This window comes from Herpailurus yagouaroundi, unplaced genomic scaffold, assembly GCF_014898765.1.
Source record: "Herpailurus yagouaroundi ecotype Mexico unplaced genomic scaffold, PumYag 186, whole genome shotgun sequence".
NCBI classification, from domain to species: Eukaryota; Metazoa; Chordata; class Mammalia; order Carnivora; family Felidae; genus Herpailurus; species Herpailurus yagouaroundi.
The window spans coordinates 34,833,563-34,851,958 of record NW_024412417.1 but is presented as its reverse complement, the minus strand read 5'-3'; the positions used below and the strand labels follow the sequence as shown (position 1 = coordinate 34,851,958).

General features: G+C 45.9%; 1 long non-coding RNA gene across 3 annotated transcripts in view; it reads right to left on the bottom strand.

The window, feature by feature from the left end:
• Window positions 1-18,396, bottom strand: part of LOC121042974 (uncharacterized) — a 31,834-nt gene that overhangs the window by 4,564 nt on the left and 8,874 nt on the right. The window contains exons 1-4 of one of the 3 annotated variants that reach the window (XR_005796575.1): window positions 16,969-18,274; window positions 15,122-15,240; window positions 12,342-12,497; window positions 10,569-10,679 (exon numbers count right to left, since the gene is read on the bottom strand). This is a non-coding gene — a long non-coding RNA (uncharacterized LOC121042974). Of the gene's footprint in view, window positions 1-10,568; window positions 10,680-12,341; window positions 12,498-15,121; window positions 15,241-16,968; window positions 18,275-18,396 lie in introns of those variants that run through there. The other 2 variants (XR_005796574.1, XR_005796576.1) reach the window with 2 other exon arrangements.

Below are 18,396 nucleotides of genomic sequence, written 5' to 3'. Positions count from 1 at the left end.
TGGGGTGCCAAACCACCTTGACTAATGAACTCTGGCTGTAGGCAGAAGCAGGGTGGGCACCTTCTCCGTGCAAAAAAAGACTCACCTGTTTTCTGTATGTTTGTTAATCTATAGAATATCCCTGGGAGGTAAGACACAGAATTCACAGAAATCTTAGGTACCATGGCTTGTTCATGCTCACACAGAAAGTTAAGGCAAAAGAAGGACCATATGTAGGGTGCCTGGGTGGCTCAGTCATTAAGCGTCCAACATTGGTTGAGGTCATGATATCATGGCTTGTGGGTCTGATCCCCACATCAGGCTCTCTGCAGTCAGCACAGAGCCTGCTTAGGATCCTCTGCCCTCTCTTTCTCTGTCCTTTCCCTGCTTGTGCTCTCTCTCAATCTCTCTCAAAAATAAATAAACACTTAAAAAAAAAAAAAAAAAAAAAAAAAAGGACCATGTGGAAGGTCTGTGAATACCAAGACCGGAGATGGATGTATCTCTATGAGTCAGCCTCTTTGATGATAAGAGCTCGTATCATCTTCATACATTACATTCCACACATTCTGCACCTTGGCAAGTGAAGTCCCCATGTTCTGCCCCTCCAATAACCCAAATAACCCTTATTCTCTTGAGAACCATTGCTTTAGTGATTAGTAGCTTAAATCACATTTTCTCTGTAACAGCACATTTCCACACAACCTGAAACGGCAAAGAAAAAGATGAGAGAAGCACAGAAAGTGGGGTGGGTTCAAAGAAGTGTTTGAGCATCCCTCAGCACAGGAGACACAACACTTAAATTTTCCTTTTAGACCCACAGAAGCACAAACTCATCATTCCTTGGGCTTGGGGAATGCCTAGCCCACATGCCTAACCCCAAGTATTCCAGTTGGGCCCTGCTTCGTGCACTTAGCCCTAAAACGTCACCAACTCTTGAACCTTTGATAGAGAAAACAGAAATACTAACAGTCATGGTTAACTGTCCATAAATACTGAGTGCCAGGAACGGTGCCGAAGGCCTGAAGGTCATTGCGTGATGTAATCAGCTCAGCCATGCTGCGAATTGCTTTGTGCTGGACATCTTCCCTTCACCCACCACGGCCACCCTCCCCACCCCCCGCCTCCACTTTGCTCTCCGCCCCGGGAGGCTGGTGGGTACAGCTAGTATCACCTGCTCTCAATGCCCTCAGCTTCTCCTTGGGTTTGGCCAATAGGCAGCCTCGGGAGAACAGGGTTTTGGAGAAAGGAAAGTAAGAAAGGTCAGGTTCTCTTCCTGTGAGGCCATTTCTGGTAGACTAAGGTCTTGGCTTTTCTCAAAGAGGCCTTTTCTAAGCACCTCTTCCTCCTTCTGATTCCTGTCACTTGTCTCTTCCCTCTTTCCTACTAGCTTATGTGTAGCCACAGCTTTATGCAACTAACCTGAGTTACCTCACTAGCTTGTGTGGCTTCCACGTATTTATAGCTTCTCTTTTTGTAAATAAGCCCTGTTTGAATGACCCTAACTTGAGGGTGGCGCCTATTTCCCATCAGGATCCTGATAAAGGTACTATTATTACACCCATTTTACAGACAGGTCTCAGAGAAGTAAAGCAACTTGTCCAAGACCTCACAGAACTGGGTATCAAAACCAGATCTACCTAATTCCAGAGCCCACGTTCTTAACTGCTCTACTGGAACAGCAACAAGTGGTTCTGGACAACGCAGGCCAGCTGGGAACCCTGGGGGATGTGGCCTCGAGCACCTCCTCATGGGAAAGTGCGGTGGGCAGAATGGCACAGGGCAGACAGTGCGTACTTGCCAGCCTCCTTACCAGGCAGGGAGAAAAAGAAAGTGGGCAAAAGACAGACATCCTCACTGGGCCTGCTGCCCCTGGAATCCCAGACTCACTCTACGATGCCGGGACAGACCACATCTGCTGGTGCAGAGAGGCTATGAGGGGACAGCAGACACATTTAAATCCTGGTTGGGAATCGTATTCCAGACCCCCATCAGCCTTTCTCTAAGGGCCCTGGCTGAACCAAGAGAGGCTCCCACTGGGGCCCTTGGATGAGGACAGGCTATGGTTGATTCTTTATTCCAAAAGGAAAATCAGGGGCTACATTTGATCCCCAACATCTCATTCATTCACTAGTCCCTGGGAGAATTCATAGCCAGAACTAACTAAAGATGCTGCTTGCATCTGAGCAGGTCTGACCTCAGCGTGCTGGTTTCTGTCTTCCACCCCAGGAAGCCAAATGATCTTTATTTAATTCTGCAACATTGAGCCTCCCTCTGCAGAGTGAGGAATTCATCATCTCAGGCCTCAGATTAAGTGAAAAGAATGTTTTAGCCAAAATAGTTACATATATGCATTTCCATAAATTACTTTACCATAACTTAGGAAGAAGTCTACTTCCTCTGACTAAAGCCAAAAAGATTTTAAGCGAGGATTCTCAACAGTGCCTTCTTCCAAGTAGTTCTGTTACCTCTGACACCTATCTTGGCAGCCGCTGCCCTCAATTACATTGATAGGTCATCTCCTGCACTAGAAAGTGAGGTACAGATCATGTACCTCCTTCCTCTCTCCATCCCTCGCCCAACACAACGCCTGGCATACAGCAGGCACTCAATACATATTACAGGAGGAACACACACGGATGCCTCAGAACACCCTGCGAGAGCTGCCGTTGGAGTGCGTTCTGCGATTATATGTTGACTCATCAGCCTCATCGAGGAAGGGAGACACCATATTCTATTTATTTTTATAACTTCCCTGTTTGGAATACCATGACTGCTCAAAATACATTTTGCAGGAAGAATGGAGACGGAAGACGCAGCACACAAGAAATAAAGCTTCGTTGTCTTTGACCCTCTTGCGTTGCATGGAGATACTTAGACAGCCCTTGGGGTTGGGGTCAGAGAGTCATATCCACCGTATGCCCCATCATTCCAAAAAGGGCTACATTTCCATCATGGGGTTGCCTTATGGGGAGGACAGTGGAAAAGAAGAGTCTGATAAGCAGGATTCGGGTGGAGCTGGTCACAAGAGTAGCAGTTTTTTCCCTCACCCAAGTCTACTCCGACTTATTCCTGAGATCTCGGGTCAAGTGCCCCTTCCTATAGGCAACGATCCCTGGCTCTCCAATAGCAGTCGTGTTGCCAACACGTCGTTCTGTAGGGAACTGTGTATTCCCTGGCATGACCTGTTTGGTGAGTGCCTGACTCTCCTGAAAGTTCCATCAGTTGCAACTGTTTTGTTCATTATTCTAGTCCCAGTGTGAAGCGTGACATCTTCCAACAAGGTGTCTAGCAAATAAGTGCTGAATTAATATGTGAATGAATGAATGAATGAACAAATTGTCACTCTGTGCTCAACTCCTATTGGACCACGTTTTCTCATTCCTGTCCGATGTTCTTCCTCTTAATACTAGCCATTTTAAATATTGTCTTTTATGTGCGTGTAGGAATTGAGGTTTTCTGTGAACCAATCATTCTTGCCCACCCTCACATCTGTTTACATGGGTGGCCTCCCCAACATCTTGGCCGCCTCATAAAATAAAACCATAAAAATCAACAAATCAGGAGACTACAGATGCTGGCAAGGATGTGGAGAAATGGGAACCCTCTTACACTGTTGGTGGGAATGCAAACTGGTGCAGCCGCTCTGGAAAACTGTGGAGGTTCCTCAAAAAGTTAAAAATAGATCTACCCTATGACCCAGGAATAGCCCTGCTAGGAATTTACCCAAGGGATACAGGAGTGCTGATGCATAGGGGCACTTGTACCCCAATGTTTATAGCAGCACTTTCAACGATAGCCAAAGTATGGAAAGAACCTAAATGTCCATTAACTGATAAATGGATAAAGAAGTTGTGGTTTATAGATACACTGGAATACTACTTGGCAATGAGAAAGAATGAAATATGGCCTTTTGTAGCAACGTGGATGGAACTGGAGAGTGTGATGCTAAGTGAAATAAGTCATACAGAGAAAGACAGATACCATATGTTTTCACTCCTATGTGGATCCTGAGAAACTTAACAGAAGACCATGGGGGAGGGGAAAGGGGGAAAAAATGTTACAGAGAGGGAAGGAGGCAAACCGTAAGAGACTCTTAAATACTGAGAACAAACTGAGGGTTGATGGGGGGTGGGAGGGAGGGGAAAGTGGGTGATGGGCATTGAGGAGGGCACCTGTTGGGATGAGCACTGGGTGTTGTATGGAAAACAATTTGACGATAAATTACATAAAAAGAAATAAAAAGAAGAAAAAATTACAAAATAACAATAAAGAAATAAAAATTCTGGGGCGCCTGGGTGGCGCAGTCAGCTAAGCGTCCGACTTCAGCCAGGTCACAACCTCGCGGTCCGTGAGTTCGAGCCCCGCATCGGGCTCTGGGCTGATGGCTCAGAGCCTGGAGCCTGTTTCCGATTCTGTGTCTCTCTCTCTCTCTCTGCCCCTCCCCCGTTCATGCTCTGTCTCTCTCTGTCCCAAAAATAAATAAACGTTGAAAAAAAAAAAAAGAAATAAAAATTCTTACCCTTTAGGGAAAATAAATAAATAAATAAATAAAGGGGGGGGGGAAGGCATAAACTCTAAACTAGTGTTGTTGTTGTTTTCTAAAGCAGTGGTTTTTAAACACGCTTTCCCTAGAAGACCTCTTTTAAAGTCTGCACCCAACAAACTGTGCTATATCCATTCAATGGAATATTATCCAGTGATAACAAGAAATGAGCTATCAAGCCACAAAAAGACATGGCAAAAAACTTAAGTGCATAGTGCTCAGTAAAAGAAGCCGATCGGAAAAGTCTACATGTTGTATGATTGCCACGGTATGACACAGGGAACACCATGGGGACAGCAAAAAAGGCGGGGTTTCCAGGAGTTCGGGGAGGGCTGACTAGATGGAGCACAGGGCACTTGTAGGACGGTGGAACTATTCTCTATGACACTATAATGTGGAAACATGACATTATGAGTTTGTCAACACTCATAGAATGTACAGTAATGAGTGAACCCTAATTTAAACCATGGGCTTTAATAATAATGTATCAGTATTAGTTCATCAGTTGTAACCAATGTACCACACTAATGCCACATGTTAATAATAGAGGAAACTGGGGAGTGGAGAGGAAAGGGATTATGGGAACTCCGATTTCTGCTCAGTGTTTGCGCACATCTAAAACTGCTCTAAAAAAGTCTACTAATTTTTAAAAATCTGCATCCTGGCTGGTCACTCAATATATAAAATATAAGAACAGGCGGATCCTGGCTGAGGTAGGAGTGCAGTCCTGCCTACTTTATACCCACAGGCACATCTCAGATCTTACTCTCCTCCTTGTGGGTCCCTGAGATACCACTGTGGAAAAATCCCCATTGTACTAGGCAGTTACGTGAACTCTTCCCTGGCTTTGCCTACCCCCCGGCTGCCATCCCCATTCCCAGCACCACAAGTGTGCCCTAAATAGTCTGAACTGGCTCCTTGCTCCGTAGCCCAGCCTGGAAACCCACCTCAGGCCCCCGGTGCTGTTTTAGAAAGGCACGTGGTTCTCCTGTGGCTTCTCACAGGCCATAGCACAATTTGCCTGATTGAAACTCCGTTCTTCTCATTTTGGCTCTTCCATTGCATGGGCTGAGAAATCCCAGTTTGGGCCCAGCCATCTCCCAGAAAAGGTCTATCCAGGACCCGTGGGTATGGGAGACCACGGAGGAGTGTGGAGAGAGGATACATGGATTGTAAACTGGGTGTGCGTGAAGCCAGACAGTTTTCATGTTCCAAAGTCACTGCCAAGACTCCTCAGCAGTCCTACTTATAAACACACTCTAACTGCTAACAAAGAGTCCAAAAGATTTGAACTCAACAACCCCTTGAAGGCAAACTGGAGCCTGTTAACTAGAAGCGGTGACACCACAATTACTGGCAAATATTGGCTGGGCAGAAGGGGAGGCCGTGAGATGCCGCAGGGCACCGAGACCGTTAGGGCCCGGTTCCACCGATTAATGGAGTGCTTCTGAGTAGTGGTTGTGTCTGGGAGAGTCTCTGAGATGAGCCCCCGGCTGCACCGGCTAAGGAAGGCCCCTGGAAAGAGGAGAGCAAGCTCATGCCGTTCTGCAGCAGGGAAGCAGGCGACACAGCATCTCTATGGCTACCCAGCAGAGCCTGCCACAAAGCCTTTCAGGAATCTCCGCTATTTCTGGAAACTGGATCGCATTCCCCAAAGGCCAGCATTCCCACACTGCATGTGCCCTCAGTGGTTGCTTCTCTTGATTGTCCCTCACTCCAATTAAAAAGGCCAGAGTGGGCCCTGACACTCCGCTCCTGCTGGGGCCCCTCAGTGACACTCACCTGGAAAGCCATGCAAAGCAGAGGCAATCCCAGCAATTTTCATGCCCATATACTCACAGATTATAATGTGAAACGTCATTAGCATACTCTCGAATTCTTGACGGGAATGGAGGGGGAAAAAAATGGACCCTCACTGATATGACCAATGGGCCACTTAAGGACTCAGGTCTTTCTTCTTTTGCTCTTCCGGGTTCTGTTATCCCAACACAATCTCAGGGGCAGGTGAGTGACAAGACAATGTACTTGCTATTGTATATTTGCCACAAAGAACACCCAGTTAGAAAGAAACCTTCCCGGGGCGCCTGGGTGGCGCAGTCGGTTAAGCGTCCGACTTCAGCCAGGTCACGATCTCGCGGTCCGTGAGTTCGAGCCCCGCGTCGGGCTCAGGGCTGATGGCTCAGAGCCTGGAGCCTGTTTCCGATTCTGTGTCTCCCTCTCTCTCTGCCCCTCCCCCGTTCATGCTCTGTCTCTCTCTGTCCCCAAAATAAATAAACGTTGAAAAAAAAATTTAAAAAAAAAATTAAAAAAAAAGAAAGAAACCTTCCCACTGGGGCCAGCAGTGGATGTTGGTCTGCATTTTTTCAAAGAAAATAGGGGAAATGCGTAGATTGGTTTAGTGTTTTTGGAAAACGATAGAAACTGCATTTATTACAACCAACCCCCCTCCTGACCGGCTAACAAAACAAACAAAAAAATATCCACAGAAGAGTCCGTGAGGCTTTCTGTTCAAATGGCCCCTAAAATTGTCTGTGCAACTATAGCGGTCTTTTCTGGACAGCAGACCTCTATTATTCCGGAAGAGACACCACTTTGTTTCTAGGGTAGCATCTCCAAAATTGCTCTATCGGCACCCCCTGTCCAAATATGCCATTTACAGGCAACTGTCAGAAATGGTACCTTATTGCTTAGCCAGAGGAAGGGCATTTCACCGAAAGTAGATCAATCAGAGTTCTTCCCAGTGGCATTCAGAATGGCGCTGAAAGGGGAAACACCCTTTTCCCTTTGCTGGGAAATTGAGAAAAGTGATTCCTGGAGCTGAGGGCAGGTGTGGCTCCAGGCTCAGGGGAAGGCTTTTGCCTAAAGGAATGAGGAAGACAAGTAGAGAAGAGCAAGAACGTGATAGAGAGAACCCTGTGGATATCCAAGTCTTCGGCTTAAGGTACACGTGGGAGACTTAAATCCTGTCTCCTCATATACACAACCTGCACAGTCCCCTCCCATGCTGATTCGCATCTTGGCCACAGGACTCGCTGAGGCTGGTGGGACACCAGCAAATGTGATACGATAGAGGCTTGGAACGCATTTACATGTTGGGACCTACTCTCTCCCTTGCTGCTTTTAGAACTTGGTCAGCATGTGAAGAAGCCCAGGCTAGCCTAAGGAGACAAGCGGCTCAGCCAATAGACAGCACCACTTGCTGGACATAAAAGGAAGACCCTCGTGGATCATCTGGCCCCAGTTTTGTCACATGAGCGATACCAGAGATCAGCAGAAGAAGTATCAAGTTGAGCCCAGACCAAAATGATGGTTCACGGAGCTATGAGCAAATGAAAGGGTGGTTGTGTATTTCTCCGTGTTTTAGAGTGGTTGTGTTGCTCAACAATAAATAACTTGTGACTCTCTGGGACCTTCCTGCCACCATGTGAAGAAGGTGACAGTAGGACCAGAAACCATGTAGATAAAAGATCGCAGGTATCTCAAAGATCTCAGCTACGCCAGCCATCTGGCTAAGGTCACAGATGCAACACTAAGCCCAGCTGACACCATATGGAGCACAGGTGAGTCTCTCAGATGAGTTGCCAATCTACAGATTCATAAACAAATAGATGCTTACTTAAACTTTATAGGACAGCAAATTTTGGAGTGGCTTGGTTTTCAGCAAAAGCTAACTCGTATAACTTTCTCGAAGCCACCCATTTTTGCCTTTCTCCTAAAGCTACTGTCTTCTCCATTTTGCCCAATCTGCTGTGCAAGACTGTTCAGTGCATTCTTCATATCCAATCACTCCTCCTCCTTTGTCTGAAAAATTGATTTTGTGTAGGGGAGGCAATGTATCGCCTCTAAATACTCTGTCCATTTCCCTTGCAGCTAGAAGTAGTTATATGACACACAGTTGAAGCCTTTAAGAGGGATATACCAATAGAGGAGGTAGACCATATCCCTTCCACTTTCCCACTTCCTTACTAGAATATAGATGTGATGACTGCAGCCACAGCAGCTCTTCTAAGACCAGGTGTTTTTACAAAAAGGGAAAAAAATCCCAAAGATACCAGACTTGATATTGTTGAGCCACTAAAGCAATGACAGTGACCATCTACCTCCAGAATTGTTGTCCGAGAAAAACAGAAAATTGGTTTCAAGACACCGTTTAAAGTGAGCTGCTGTTTCACACAGCCAATTCTGATTGTAAGAGAAAGGAGTTAGATTTCTGTCACTTGTGACCTGACCAGTCCTGATCAGTGATCTGGTCTTTCCCCTACGGAGTCCTGTGGTCGGCTCTCCAGGTACCTTTAAGGTACATTGCTCCCCCTTCTCTCTGGCTCATGTGCCAACACAGTCATTTCCCTCTTTCACCTTAAAACAGGAAAAATAGGTAAATATTTTCAGAAAGTACTTCATTAAAACCCAAAGAAAAACACAAATAATTGCAAGAAATATAAACAGCATGAAATTGCCCTGTTCCTATCACATCTGATCCTCAGCTCAACAGTTAAGCTTTATGAGCCCCCTACTCTAGTCTCTTTATGGCAGTGGTTCTCAAAGAGGAGTCACCAAACTAGAAGCATCAGCATCACCTGAGAACTTGTTAGAGATGCAGATTCCCAGGCCCTACCCCAAACCTATGGAACCCAAAGCTCTGGGGATGGGGGCTAGCAACAAGTGTTCAAACAATGCTTGCAGGTGATTGTGATGTAGCCAGGGTTGAGAGCCACGACCTTATGATAAATATTTGCCAATATAATAAGACAATAGCCCGAGCTCCTTTTTTTTCTCTTTTTTAAATTTTTTCAATGTTTATTTACTTTTTGAGAGAGAGAGAGAGAGGGAGCACAAGTGGGGGAGGGACAGAGGGAGAGGGAGACAGAATCCGAAGCAGGCTCCAGGCTCTGAGCTGTCAGCACAGATCCTAATGTGGGGCCTGAATCCATACAACATCATGACCTGAACGGAAGTCAGACGCTCAACCGACTGAGCCACCCAGGCGCCCCCCCCACCCCCACCCCAAGCTCCTTTTCTTTAGACAGTATCGGGTAAAGCCTAGGGTTTGGAATCAAAGAGAATCTGGTGTCAAATTGTGAGTCTGCCATATTAGCTGTGACATCCGGGGCCAGCTGATTAACCCCTAACTTCGTTATGGTCTCAAGTTCATTCGCAGGTAAAATTCACTACTTGTTAGGATTGTTTAAGATCTGCAAAATGCCTACCCACCATCCGGCCCAGGGCAGGTATTAAATAAAGTCAGGTAACTCTGCCTTTAAAGCCTGCACCTTGGTTCTGTGGCCACAGGTCAGTCCAGCAACAAATGTTTGGTACCTGCAGCCAAATTACTTTCAAAACTAAAAAAGAAGTTCCATAAGTCCAGTTCAAATCTCCCAATGCTCCTACTAAATACTCCCCTTCCAGCCACGTGCCAAGACGGAGAGTCCACCTCATTTCTTAACTGATTTTCTGGAATTACCGGCACTCATCACGCCCCAGTGGTCTGGTCTTTCCTGGCTGAGGTTGGAGAAACAGCCCCCCTCTAGGGCATTTCCATCCTCCACACCTCAGGGGCCTTCCTTCAGTCTACTTCTTTCTGATGAACCCTAAACAACCTTTAACTGTATTATAAATACTTTGCGAGTTAATCACATTCAGAAACAATCATCTGCTCGGAGGAACCAATTCAGGAACAGTGGAGTGTAAGAGAGACACTTGACCACAGTTTATTTTTTTAATTTATTTTTTCTTAAAGTTTACTGTTTTGAATAAGGAATCCATACCCATGATTAAAAGATTCAAAAAATATAAAAGAGGATATTATGCAAAATTATTCTCTTTCGTACCTCTGGCACTCAGATCCCTACCCAGAGGCAACTATGCTTCCCAGCTTTGTGAATGAACTTTCAGAATAGTCTACGTAAGGAAAAATCATGGGGAAAAAATATATAGTGATATATATATATATATGTATATATATATGTGCATATATATATATACGTATATATACACACACATATACATTACTCTGTTTTCCAAAAAAGTAATATATTATACATACCGTCTGCACGAAGAATATGGAAAGCATGGGCAGAGGAAGACTGAGTAACAGAAGACAGTCGTAATCTTCAAAGTCCTCTATGGGGATGCCAGAGAGTTTGGATGATATCATCTGCAACGTAAAAGAACCTTATCCTATGTCTCTTGTGTCTCTGGCTACACACACTCTCTTGATGATTGTATCTGTGTGTGCATGAGTGTGCATGTATGTGTGCCTTACTCTGCAAACCCACAAACACGACCACGCCATCTTTAGGATCAGCGTTGTCAATGACACCGGCCTGGTCACTCATCTGTTGCAGGTTAGACTTCTAGGTTCCGGGATGAGTTGCCTCTTGAAAGCCCTGTGCTACTGACTGGCTCCCTATTCACTTTTCTCACACCCAAGGCTGTGTACTGGGGACTCACACGTGACGTTGCTCAAGCCTTAAAGCCCAGTCTACCTGACTGCACACCTCCTCCTCCTGTACCTCTGACGCCACTGATGAGCAGCTGATGGGATCTTAACTGTCTCTCCCCATGTTTTACAGTTGGGGAAAATGAGAGGCAGGCCCAGGCCTAGGGAAATGCCCAAAGGCACACGGATAGCAATATACCCTGGCTCAGGACACTGGGATCAGCTTGGGCTTTGCTACACATGAGCTGTGTTTTCTTGGTTCTGGGGCCTCAGTCTGAGTATCTGGGAAGGGGATGATAATAATTACATACAGAATAATTAAGATTATAAAAAATATATATGTAAAACACTAAATAATGTACACTCCAGAATAATAAGCTTTCCAAATTTTAAGTTGCACCCCAATATTTTTTAAAGAGGTTCAAAAACAAACAGAAAAAAATGGGGTGCTTGGGTGGCTCAATCAATCAGTTAAGCATCAGACTCTTGATTTTGGCTCAGGTCATGACCTCCCGGTCGTGAGATGGAGCCCCGCGTTGGGCTCCATGCCGGGCATGGAAGCTGCTTAAGATTCTCTTTCTCCCTCTCCCCAACTCGTACATGCACACTCTCTCTCTCTCTCTGTAAAAAATAAACAAAGGGGCATCTGAGTGGCTCAGTCGGTTGAGCATCCGACTTCGGCTCGGGTCATGATCTCACGGTCTATGAGTTCAAGCCCTGCATCGGGCTCTGTGCTGACAGCTCAGAGCCTGGAGCCTGCTTCAGATTCTGTGTCTCCCTCTCTCTCTGCCACTCCCCCACTCATGCTCTGTCTCTCAAAAATAAACTTAAAAAAAAAAAAAAAAAAAGAAGTGGAAGGTATGGGAGAGACAGCCAACTAGTTCCTGGAGCCCAGTGAAGGCTTCCTTCCCTGGAGGTGTGATGAGCAACTAGGAACACCGGACACTTACCTACTTGCCGTTGACGGTGTAAAGGGAGAGCCAGGGCATACGTGACTGCTGCCCCAAGGCCAAGCACGAGGTGAAACAGAAACTCACATTTCCAGGCATGTCTCCTCAATCACGCCCAGGGATCCCACAGAGCTACTCAATGCCACCGCAGCGCTGTGGTCACTTTCATTTCTGGGCTTCCAGATGCACAGGAACACAAGAGTCCCCCTCCTCTGCACCCAGGCCGGTCCTTCCACCTTTCATACTCAGGCCCGGGCATGACCACTAGATGAAGTCTCCAGAGAAATAAGCCTCTGAGGATAATTTGTCAAGCACGCGATTCGGCGGCAGGGCAGGGAATCTTTCCTGACTTCTGCAGATAGGGGCTTGCATCACAGCATGAAATTTGTTTACCCTTATCTTAGCACACAAGAACAAATTATCTCACCCTTGTTATAAATCCAGCAGCACTGCCTCTGTGAGGAGGTTTCCACGTAAATCTCCAGCAAACTCTACTTGGCTGACTATTCCCTTTGTCTGCTGCCTTTTCCTGGCCCCAGCTCACAGGAACATTAGCCTCACCAGTGGACACGCTGGTTTTCATCTGTAGAGACAACAGAAGAAAAGAAGGCAATCCAGCCGTGACTCTGAAACCCGACAGAAACCCCACCAGGCAGAGCAGAGCGTGTGTCCTCTCTCCCAGCTGAACTGCCATGGGTCCCTGACCCAGAGAGTCCCAGTGAGATCTGCCCTCAACCTCCTGGGAAACCAGAATTTCCCAGTTTGCAGGGTCCCTTGTAGTCTTACTTGTTCAGGACGGGGGCTAGTATGAACAGATGGTCCTGAGTGGGGTGAAGAACCTGTCCAAGTGGGTTTTAAATGGCCTCAGCGGCCATTTAAATAACGTGGATCAAACAGGGGAAGGGGGCCATACAGCTAAAAAAAAAATGTGACCTTTGAGGGGGTTTTGGGGTGATGGTGGGATTCAGGGCCGATGGTCAAGAAAGAATGCTTGAAGATGTCTTTGGTGCAAAAGGTGACTTTATTAAAGCATGGGGACAGGACCTGTGGACAGAAAGAGCTGCTTTCTTTCTTCTATACAGCTTCAGGTTCAGAGGGGGTTAGGGACAGTGTAAGTCTCTAAGGAATTTCGGAAGCAAGGTTTCTAGCACCTTGAGAAGCTAGCTGTTGGTAGGAAAACGTCATTTATTACTGTTTAGTAAAACCTCAGTCATGAGACCCTTCAGATGTATATCAGGGGCCATATGCATGGAGTATAATTGCCAGCATATACTTGGGAGTTAAAGATAAAGGAGGTTTGCAAAGGAATTTTTATGTGTTTGAGGAGACTCACAGGATCCTGGGAGGGGTCAGGATAATGTTAAGCTAAAATTCCCTTTTGCCCCTAGCAAAGTGTCATCATCGAGGCAGCTGAGCTCTTAGAGGAAGGTCACTCTGCCTGTTTCAAGGACTTGTCAATGGGCTGTAGGCAGTAAGGAAATTTAATTTTTCATTTGCCTTTGTTTCTGCATCACCATGGCCAGCACTCAAACCCCCTTACATCTTGATGAGGGTGTTTATAGAGCTCCAGGAAACAGAGTCTATAGGTTGCTGGAGATTAGGCTATGGATAAGATTGCCTTTTTCTTGCCCTTTACTCAATTATCCGTAAACTGAAAGAGACTCCTATCAGTTTAACCATTCATTTTCTGTCCTTTCCTTTGTTCTTAGGCAGCAGGAGTGCCTGAGGAATATCACATATATTTCACCCTCGGGGGGTTGGCGGGGGAGGCGGGTAGGCAGCGGTGCTGGCTTGTGCTTTGCCCTCTGCTTGCCTTATGCTCCCTTATCAACCATCAAAGTAAACGTCCTTGGCCTGGATGCTTAGGCCTCAAAGACAATAGGCTGGCTTAGAAAAAAAAAATTTTTTTTAATCATTAACAATAACAATAGCTCAGAGCCATTACCTTACAATGCAGGGCTCAATAGGACTCAGCTCATCTGGCTTTAACTCTCCACGTGTATTACCTGGCAGGGCTCACAGTAGCCCAGAGAGGGGTGCACTGTTCACACTAGGGAACTGAAGCACAGAGAGGTTAAGTGAGATGCCCAGGGTCACACAGAAGTAAGAGATAAGAGCTTGATGAAAGCAGGTGGTCAGACTTCAGAGCCTATGTTCTGAGACAGTGCTTCCTACATGCTAACGTGCACAAGAATCGCCTGGTGACCTTGCTAAGCTGCAGGTTCTGATTCAGTAGGTTGACTAGGAAGTGGGGGCCTGGGGGCCTGAGAGCCTGCATTTCCAATGAGCTCAGCTCCCAGGTGAGGACCATGCTGCCAGGTGAAAGACCACACACTGGGAGGTGGGGCAGTCTGACCCAGCACTGATGAGGGAGCAGAGGCAAGCTAGGGGCAAAGCACACAAGCTAATAACACCCCACACCCAGGTGTGGTATATGTGATATTCCTCTGGCACTCCCACTGCCCAAGAACAAAGGAAAGGGGAAAAAACCCAAATGATTAACTGATCGAGATCACAGTCTTGCAAGACAGGAGTCTCCATCAGTTTATAAATATCTTAGTGAATTACAAGAAAAAGACAATCTTATCAATAGCCTAATCTCTAGACACCTGTAGACTCAGTTTCTGGAGCCCCCAACACCACCTTCCCCTCCCTAGTGATATGGGGAAAAAGGCAAGAAGGAAGGGTCAGGTAAAATTAAATTTCCTTATAACTGCAGTCCATTGACAAATACTCGAGGCAAATACAGAGTATAACATTTCTCCGGGAACCCCCTACCGTCATAATGTTAAAGCCTTACTAGAGGAAAAACACACTTAGCTTCACAATAGCTAGGCCTCTGATATCTTATGAGTCTCCTGTAGCATAAGAAAGTCCCCCTAGGGGCTCCTGGGTGGCTCAGTTGGTTGAGCGTCCGACTTTGGCTCAGGTCATGATCTCACGGTTTGTGAGTTCGAGCCCCACGTCGGGCTCTGTGCTGACAGCTCAGAGCCTGGATCCTCCTTCAGATTCTGTGTCTCCCTCTCCTTCTGCCCCTAACCCGTTCGTACTCTGTCCCCATCTCTCTCAAAAATTAAATAAACATTAAAAAAAAAAAAAGTCCCTCTGGAGGCCTCCCTTTTGACCTCACCTCCCCCAACTCCATAAGATATAAACAGTGCAGCCCTTCCTGCCCACAGGTCCTGTCCCCTGCTCTAATAAAATCACCTTTTTTGCACCAAAGATGTCTCAAGAATTCTTTCTTGGCCATCAGGTCCGGACCCCCATCACCCCAAAACCCCATCGGCACTCTAAAGTGGAATGGGAGTAGGTCCACCGACTGTTACCTGTCCACAGGGAAAGAACAAAAACTGGGAGTGAACCACTCGAAATTCTGTAACTATTTGACAACTATTGCATATCTGTAAATCTAATAATCACTTTTTAAAAATTAGGGCTTGGACTCCTGTTATTATTTTTACTTCATTCTTCTGGTAATTGGTATCTATGTTCTTTTGCAAAGGTACCACGCACAAAAAGTTAGAAATTATAAACAAAGCAAGCCAACAAAACAAACAGCCTGGTCCTTCCCCACAGATAATGGGAAAATTCCTTCTCGCAATTACAAAACTGTACTGACTCCCCAATCGATGGGAAGTCTAGGACCATGGGATAAACGTCTGTCTTCCCCACCTCAATTTCGCTTCTCATACGTTCCATTTTCTTGTGGTTTTTGGAGCAGTTCGGGCATATCTAGCCTCTCATGCAGAGGAAAACTGCCATCCATAAATAAAACCCCTCAAGTAATGTGAATTCTGTTTTGTGCCTTCCTACTAGTTTTAGAACATATGCCTAGTCACTCAACCTCTCTGAGGCTCCTTTTCCTCATCTGTAGAAGAAAGCCCACCCACCGTGTGGCAAAATGCGGTGAAATTGCTGTAAAGCACGCACAGGGCTTAGTGCAACACCTGGAACTACCATTAGCAATCAATAAAGACCAGATACAATTATTATTGGGGGGGGGGGGGGGAGAATCTGCACGAAATAAATTCATAGCAGGTAGTCAATGACTCCACCAGCATGTTTGAGAAAAATACCCCTGACACTCTGCTAGGCACCAGGAAGGCAAGATGCTGTGTTTCTCTTAATAAAACTAAATTAATTTCTTTTCAACTAAGGAGAGTTGGCACCCAATTTCTCACAAAAGTCTACAACTACATGGAGATTTTAATCCTAACCACGAGGCAAGAAGAGTGCCCCGAGGCACTGCAAGATGTGCGATCACCAAGCAAAAATGTAATTATTTGTATTCTACTCCAGAAACTTAGGCAGGTAGGTGAACTAACACAGTTTAGGAAGATTTTCAATAACAAGGAAGGAAACAAAGCAGATTTTATTTAACCTTCGGTTAAGCAGAAATCCAGCTAACTAGAGATGGTCAAGGTGGAGTGTTCCTAGTTAAAGGCTGTCATATTCTGCCAGTAACTCATTTACATAATGACCCAGGAGGGAAGAGCCCCTGGGGCTTGTGGACAATGGAAGGAAAGAGGCTGAGTACAGTATTGGTAAATATTGATCCAGTCCCTGACCATTTGGGCAGGAATTTGTAAATCACGAGGTGAGGGAAATTTGCCAGCTGGGAATGGGAATCTTTTCGACCTTGCCAAAATGGCAGACTTCTTCACGCTCAGGTTTGGTGTTGTGTTGAAGTGCCTATGGGGATGTAGCGATTCGGTACAGCACACTGAAATCCAATTTATTTATCATAGTTGGCATGTCCCCAAAGCTCTAATGACTCAGACCCTCCCACAGTAATACGTTCATTTGTCAAATTAGTCAGGGTCCCCAGGTTGTTTCTTTTTGCCTCTCCCTGGGCTATCCTGATATGGAAAGTTCAGGTTCCTTTTCCCAGTGGGGCCATCTTCGATCAGGCTGCTACTGAAATCAGTATGGGTGTGCTAAGTCCTAAGAAACCAGTCTGAAAACCTTGAGCTAGCTGCTCTGGGTAAAGCATGCCCCACTTAGAGGAGGAGGAAGAGGAGAAAGAAACACTTAATGGCTGCATTTTGCCTTACCAAGAAGCTCCTTTCTGTTGTTGTCACATCAGTGGGGCAAATAGTGGTTGGAGCACCGGGGTTCCCGGTCCAGTGAGACTTGTATTCAGACCTGTCTTGGTCCATTTTCTGTTGGTTGGCTTCTTTGCCAGCTCTGTGATAGGAACGGGTCCCTTTAGATGGTGCACTTTCCTCAGCTATAAAGTGAGTATTAGACTCCTGATAGAACCTGCCCTGGGAGGTTGTGAGAAGGGTTAACCAGATAATGATTACAAAATTACCACAGTACCTGGCACGGAATGAATTCTCCTGCTATCTCAGAGATAGGATCTCATCGTTTTGCTAGTTCATAGTAAAGAGTAGTATAACACACCATCCCAAAAGATGTCACTTTGGCACAAGGATTGAGTTGAAAGCAACTGAGAAGAAGCAGATATAAGAAAAGTTCTCTGCCCTCTACCTCTCTGCCTGAAAACAGAACATAAATCCCCCTTGTTAAGGTGTCCCCTTTCCCCACTTCCTGTACCACTGGAGTTAAGATGGCACTGAGGAAATTTCCATTAGTTTCCCCATATATTTGCCTTCCCACAATTTGCTTTCCCTAGAAGCTCAAAGTCCTTTTTCTTTGTCACGTCACTTCTCTACAAAATTACTATACTTTGCTAAGATGTTATACAAGCCCAGGTTCCAACCACCCTTTTGATCTACTGATCACAGAGCACTCCTGTGTAGATGCGTGAAGCACACGTTAATAAGCTTTTATTTGTTTTTCTCTTGTTAATCTGTCATTTGCCAGTCTAATTTGAGGACCCCAGCCAATGAACCTAAGACAGGTAGAGCAAAATCAGTTGCTTCCTCCCCTACAATAGCTATGTACGGAGTGATTATAGCTTCTCCAGTTTGCGAACGCTAGGTAAACATAGCTATATAAGCTTATAGAACTTACCCTTTGGGCTCAGTCTCTAAATATACTTCGTCTGGCATCCCCAACTGCGTTTAGGACTCTTAAGACAAAGGCTTAATTCTATGCATTCATTAATCCGTTACTTAAAAAAAAAAAAAAATGTTTACTAAATACCTCCTGAGCTGTTCAGTAGATGCTAGTTGGTGTGATGGAGCCGTGAGCATCCGAAGGGCAAATATTAGGTTTTGTTCCCTCTGCATAACAAGGGAGAACAACGGATGGCATAAAGTAGGCATTCAATATGGATTCCTGGAGCTGCACTGCCAGGCACAGGGGCTCACTGCCATGTGGAGCAGTGCACATTCAGCCCCTGCCACAGGGCCCAGGGCAGGGCTAGCCCGCAGGCGGGTCCTCACCATGTAGAGGGAGAACGCCATCCCATCGTTCGCTCCCGTAGTTTAGTCCGAGAACTCAGCCACCAAACTGGCAATCAACCCCAATGCCGTGAACTTTAGCAAAACCCTTTCTTGATATTTGTTCTCCTT